Source organism: Phyllostomus hastatus, unplaced genomic scaffold (assembly GCF_019186645.2).
Source record: "Phyllostomus hastatus isolate PE091 unplaced genomic scaffold, TTU_PhHast_1.1 phas_scaffold_345, whole genome shotgun sequence".
Taxonomy (NCBI): Eukaryota; Metazoa; Chordata; class Mammalia; order Chiroptera; family Phyllostomidae; genus Phyllostomus; species Phyllostomus hastatus.
In genome coordinates this window covers 726694-732693 of record NW_025334024.1, presented here as the reverse complement: position 1 = coordinate 732693, position 6000 = coordinate 726694, and the positions used below count along the sequence as shown (strand labels likewise).

The following is a 6000-nucleotide window of genomic DNA, read 5'->3' as shown; positions in this document are numbered from 1 at the left end:
CACTGAGGCCAGTGGCACACAGCAGTGCTGAGGCCACGTGCACACAAGGCTCTCTCCCCAGGGCACCTTTCCTCCAAGGGTCACATGCAAGTGCAGTGCAGGTCCTGAACAGAGAGGGCCAAGAGCAGTGAGGAGCTCAGCCCAGCAGGCTCATCTCCTCCTGGATGACAAGGGCCTCCCAGCTCTAAGCTGCAGAGGTGCAAGATGGCTTTCAGCACTTTTACATTGAGAGCCAGCTCCCCACCAATTTGAAGGGCCCCTAAGGCCATGCCAGCCTCTGACCATACAAGCAGCTGGCGGGGAGAATGCATGGATTCATGAGGCAGAGTTAGCAGCGATCTTGGAGTTTGTCTCTTGGGAAGATAACTACTTCCGTTTTTCATGCTCTCCTTTAGAACTTGTTCAAGTACATTGTGGGAAATCCTAGGGCACACACAATTTTGTATCTTTATTTTTAAATTGCAGAATTTAGGAAATTATTTTATGCTATTTTTATTCAACCACAGATAGCTATGAGCAATTCTGGTGTTTCTACATAGCTTCACTATTATCCTTTTAATGACTATGTTATCTCTTGTATTTTACTCTCTCCCAATTTACTAAGCCTGCAGGAGGATACTTAGGCTGTTTCCTGGTTTGTGGCTGTAATAAATAACACTGCCACGAACACCTCCAAGGATGCAGCTTATGGAGATGATTCATTCTTTATGAAAGGGGTTGGTCTAGTGTTGTGTGGGGAACAGTTTGATTTTAAGCCCTTGGGCACACATGTCTGTTTATTTATGCGGTCTCCTAGCTATGAAAAGGTGAGGGGTATATAGCAAGGAGACTGGGCATGGAGTTTGGGATTCCAGTCCCACCTCTGTGACTTTGTAGGAGAGTGAGCATGAACACAGGACACAATTTCTCTGAACCCCAGTTTCCTCATTTGCGCAATGGCTACAACGCAGCCCTTTCCAGGGAGTCCCATGGCTCAGGGCCTCGCTGCCCTGAGGTCCCTGGTCCAATGGATGCACCTCCCTGTGAAAGGCCCTGGGACCTCTGTCTGAAAGCCTTCTCCATCACCTTGCCTGGCTTGATTTCCCTTCAGAGCGCTTACCCTCTCACTTCATCAGCTAGGTAGCCAACACAAAATGCCACAGACTGTGGGTTTAAACAACAGATACTTAATTCTCACAGTTCTGGAGGCTGGAAGTCTAAGATGGACGTGCCAGCGGATATGGTATCTGATGAGAGCCCACTTCCTGCCTGTAGATGTCAAGTCCAAGCTGTGTCCTCACCTGTCAGAGAGCAGAGAGGAAACAAGCTCTCTCATGACTCTTTTAAGGCCACTAATCCCATCCTGAGGCCTCTACCCCTCAAGACTGCTTCTGTTCCTAATTGCCTCCCCAAGACCGCACTTACCACCATGTTAGGAGGTCGGGATTCCACCTGTGAATTTGGGGGAGGACAGAAACATTCAGTCCATACTTCATCACCTGGCATATTACTTGTTTCTTTGTCTGTTTATTCACTTTTCTTCTTCCCCCAACGCTCGCGAGCATGTGCACTACAGGAGAGCAAACTCTCTGCCGAAAAGCCCGAGCCTGGACTATGCCTGGGGGCACACTTGGCCTGCAGACAGCTGCCTGTCTGTCGTTTGCACTTCTGGGAGACCAAGGGAGTGGAAGCGTGGGAGTCTTGTGTTACTCAGTGGAGGTTGGAGGCATGATGATAGGATATGCATGTATATGGTAACCTGGTTCCTCTTCCCATTGTGAGTCTGGTGGAAAGCAAATTCTTGGAATCCTCTTAAAATGTTTAGGGAATCAGAGGCAAGAGTGCAGCCAAGGTGACAGCACCAGGCAGGTCTGCCTGGTAGCTAAGAGGAGCCACATCTATGTGGACCCCCCTGAAGCACTTCTTTGTCCTGTCCCCCTTAAAATTAATTTCATAGTGTAGTTTAACTTTCAGTTTTTACACACAGCTATACATCCATAGTAGTGTAAGGAACCACCTTCCCCTTCCAAATCACCAGAGGCAACAACTTGCAACCGATTCTTTTCATATTTATCTGTACGTGCCTAAGTGGTCTCTTTGGTCCTCCCTTTCAATTTATTTGCTCCTGTGATGGGCAGTCCGGGTACGTGTCTCCCACCACACCTGTCCTCCAGCCCACGCCCTTCCTGTGGCCCCATCCCTCCCTCCCTCCCAGAGTCTACCACAAACTCAGTTAGATCAACATCCATGTTTGCATATTAATGTTTACATTATAAATGTTTACATTATTGTCATTCTATCAACATTATTGGGAATGGAGCCTCCTAAAACAACATGATTGCTTTGCCTTTGCTGCACATCTTCTGTTTTCCCAGCATTTCATCGCTGCCTCATTTTTTTAGTTTATCAGTTTTCTATGTATATATTTATCTCTCTTCTATGCCCAAACTCTCCCTCAGTTGCTCAAACCTCCTCTCAATAGAGCAAACACATCAGATATTCCATCAGTGTTGCCTTCCTGAGAATGACTGTTCCCATCTGTCAGGTGCGGGGGCCGGTGGGGTTGGGGGGGCTTGGTGGTGTAGGGGGCAGGGCCAGTGAGCAAGCTAGGATTTGACTCAGCTTGTAACTGGGCCATCCTGGCTGCTGTGCTAGGAACAGACTGAGGAGGGCAGCAATTAGGGAGACCAGGAGGAGGCTATTTTAGTAATCCTGGTGTGAAACAAGGGTTTCCCAGGGCCCCTTGGGGTGGTTGCGGTGGAGATGGTAGGGAGTGGCTGGTTCAGAAAGATTTTGAAGGAAAAGCCAAGAGGGCTGGAGGTGAGGCAGGCAGGAAGGAAAGGAATTGGTACACCCGAGCGCCATGGATTAATGGATGAGATGGGAAGGCTGTGGGTAACTGCTTAGGGAACCGCCTCAGTCCATTTCACCTGCTGTAACAGACACTACAGACAGGGCAGCCTATAAATAACAGGCATTTTTTTCCTCACAGTTCTGGTGGCTGGAAGTTCAAGATGAAGGCACCAGCAGATTCAGTGTCTGGTGAAAGCGGCTTCTTCCTAGATGGCCATCTTTTCCCTGTGTCATCCTCACATGGTAGAAGGGACAAGGGAGTTCTCTGGGGTCTCTTTTATAAAGGCACTGATCCCATTCGTGGCATCTCTGACTCATGACTTAAGCTCCTCCTAACACCATTGCCCTGTGGGTTAGGCTTCATCACATGAATTTAGGGAGACACAAACTTTCAGTCCGTAACAGGGAAGATCGTGAGTTCAGGTGGGGCCACATCAGGTGTTGGGCTTTTTTTGGACATCAAGTGAGAGGTTGTGCATGCAGTTTGGGGTCTTCCATACCATATCCCTGTGTTCTGAAACATTTGATGCTGCCTGCTCAGTTGCTGTGGGCCCACTTTTCTTCCCTGTACCTGGCACTCTGTGATCCTCAACCCAGAAGCCCACACCCCTTAATTCTGCTACTTTTCTTGAATTTGCTTGATTATTTCCTCCCCTCTATCTTCTCTGTTCTCCTTTTCTGAAACTGCTATAGTTTTTGTATTTGCTTTTCTTTTGCTCTCTTGTTCTCCTTTTTTCCATCTTTTAGTATTTTTATTCTATTTCTAGAAGATTCTTCATCTCTTCTTTACTTGGGCTATAGCATTCTTAATCTCCAAGAACCCCTTTATGTCACTGGAAGGTTCTTTCTTAGAGCCTCTTGTTGATTTATGACAGAGAATTAGACTCATCTCTAGGATATGACACCTAGCAGGGTGGCAGCCAAGGCTGCACAAGTTCAAGTTTGGGCCCATGTTCAATGCCACAACCTTCCCTGAGATCTAGCTTTTTTTCCTCCCAAGGAAACCATCCTCAGCCCTGGCTGGTGTGGCTCAGTGGATTGAATGTTAGCCTAAGAACCAAAGCATTCCAGTCGATTACCAGTCAGGACATATGCCTGGGTTGAGGGCCAGGTCCCCAGTATGGGGTGCACAAGAGGCAACCACATATTGATGTTTGTTTCTCCCTCCCTTCCCCTCTCTCTAAAAATAAATAAAACCTTAAAAAAAGAAAAAAAATTTAAAAAAAAAAACCACCCTCAGGGTCCTGAGGGATCCCTGGGGCTCTCCAGGACTGATCGGCTGCCTCCCAAAGAATCATCACTACAGGGGAAGAGGGACACCGAGAAAATACACGTGCTACAAACTGTGTATGTGGTCCTACAGGTAATTTGTACTTGTTTAACAGCAAAGCCGTCAAAGCATTATTTTTATTTTAGAAAAAAAAATAACACGTTTCAGCCAACTAAATGAACTTCTGTGTCTGGTTGTAAGCGTTTTCCTTTGCTGTACCTAAAGTTTAAACAGCTGTCAACCTAGCTGAGTGTCAGTGTCCTGGCTCCAAGTCCTCTTAAACAGCAAAGGAGTCAATTGACCTGCAGGCTCTCCTAATCCCAGTAAGGGCTGGGGTTCAAGATGGGTTTTAATGCACACACTGTAAATTGTAATTCTGGGACGCGTTTGGACTAGAGCTGCGCTGTCCAGTCAGGATAGTAAATTAAAATGAGATTAAATTAAGTGAGATTAAAACCAAAACCCTTCGCGGGCCTCGCTCAGTAGCCACAGGGTCGCAGCGGGGACCCAGGGGGAACGTTCGCTCCCGGAACCCGGCGCCGCGGCGCCGCGCAGCGCGGAGAAATGCGCTCGGGCACCGGACGTGGGGTATGCGCGCAGCCGCGGTTCCGGTTTGGTTTCGACCCGGCGGGAGGAGGAGCGGGAAACCGCGCAAGCAGAGGTAGAACTCGCTGGCCTTCAGCCCCCTCCCCGCCCGCCGCGCGCTGGGGCGCCTGGTTCCGTTCCTCCAGCCTCACAGAAGTCCGGCCGAGCTCACGGCTGGCTGCTCCGGTTGCCGGCCCGCGTCCCAGCCCCGCCCCCTTCCTGCTGCTCAGTGACCACAGGTGCCCTTGTCACACGGAGGGAACCTGCCCTTTGCTGGGTGCTCAAGGGCAGGGTCCCTCTCCACGCAGTGGTCCCGGAAGGATGTTGCAGTTAGTGGAGTCTATGTTTAGCCATTGTTAGAGGGAGGCTTGGTCTTTCGTGCGCAAAATCTGTTCCGTTCTCATTGGGCCTGCAGGAATCGTCCTTGAGCTACTCCTTGGGGTCAGGTACATGTCTAAACAAGCATGGCAATACATAAGTGCAGGTGTTTGAAGGCCTTGTGAACAGGCCACTTTCCGGAGAAAAGGGAGACTTTAAAGAGGAGGTGATATTAAGCTGGGCTTTGAAGGATGATTAGGAGTTTGCCAAAAAGGGAAAGGGTGAGAATTTAAGATGTGGGAACGGGAATCACGTGTTTGGGGAGTTGTTGATTCCCCGCTGGGGAGGGGAGATGTTTGTGGTTTGGGCTTAGGTGAGGCCAGTGGTCAGGGGCCTACAAAGCTGGGTCCAGAAGCTCAGGGGTTACCAGTGGGTTTCAGGGGTCCTAGGTGGTTCCTGTGGTGAGACCTGACAGTCTAGTGATCTTTCCACAGTCTCTGCTGTGGTGGTTGTAAAACGAGGCTTCCTTGCTCTTACCCCGTATTCCAGAATCCCTCTTTGGAGCAGGCTGAATCGGTGGATTAAACCGTGGACCTGGGATTGTAAACTACATCCCTCTAGGTGGCATTTTTAAAATAGTATTTTACTTGGTAATATGGACAAGGGTTTAAGTGTGTGTTTTTTCCCTTTTGGTTTTTTGATTTGAATGTAGTACTCATGAATGCAACGTGAATGTCTGTTACTTAAAAATATAACTTTGAGAACAGCCTCCCCCAAACCGCAGGCATCATGTTGAAACAAATGTCCTCCACCGCAGGGAGAGTGTGGTCCACTTCTCACACCCCATGCCTTCCTCAGGCAGCAGACAACAGGAAGTGCTGGGGTCGCTTCAAATTCAGGGTCAGGGGGATGTTAATCAGTCAGGTGCCATTTCACTCATTTTGAAACCAGCCACCTTCATTTGAATGCAAGTATCATTCTTATCAAGTCATTTT

General features: G+C 48.7%; 1 protein-coding gene across 4 annotated transcripts in view; it reads left to right on the top strand.

Moving 5' to 3' along the window:
- The first annotated feature begins 4693 nt into the window (after positions 1–4693).
- Positions 4694–6000, top strand: part of ACSF3 (acyl-CoA synthetase family member 3) — a 69095-nt gene continuing 67788 nt past the window's right edge. The window contains exon 1 of one of the 4 annotated variants that reach the window (XM_045819233.1): positions 4694–4763. The gene's annotated coding sequence lies outside the window, so the exon portion shown is untranslated. The other 3 variants (XR_006783441.1, XM_045819232.1, XM_045819235.1) reach the window with 3 other exon arrangements.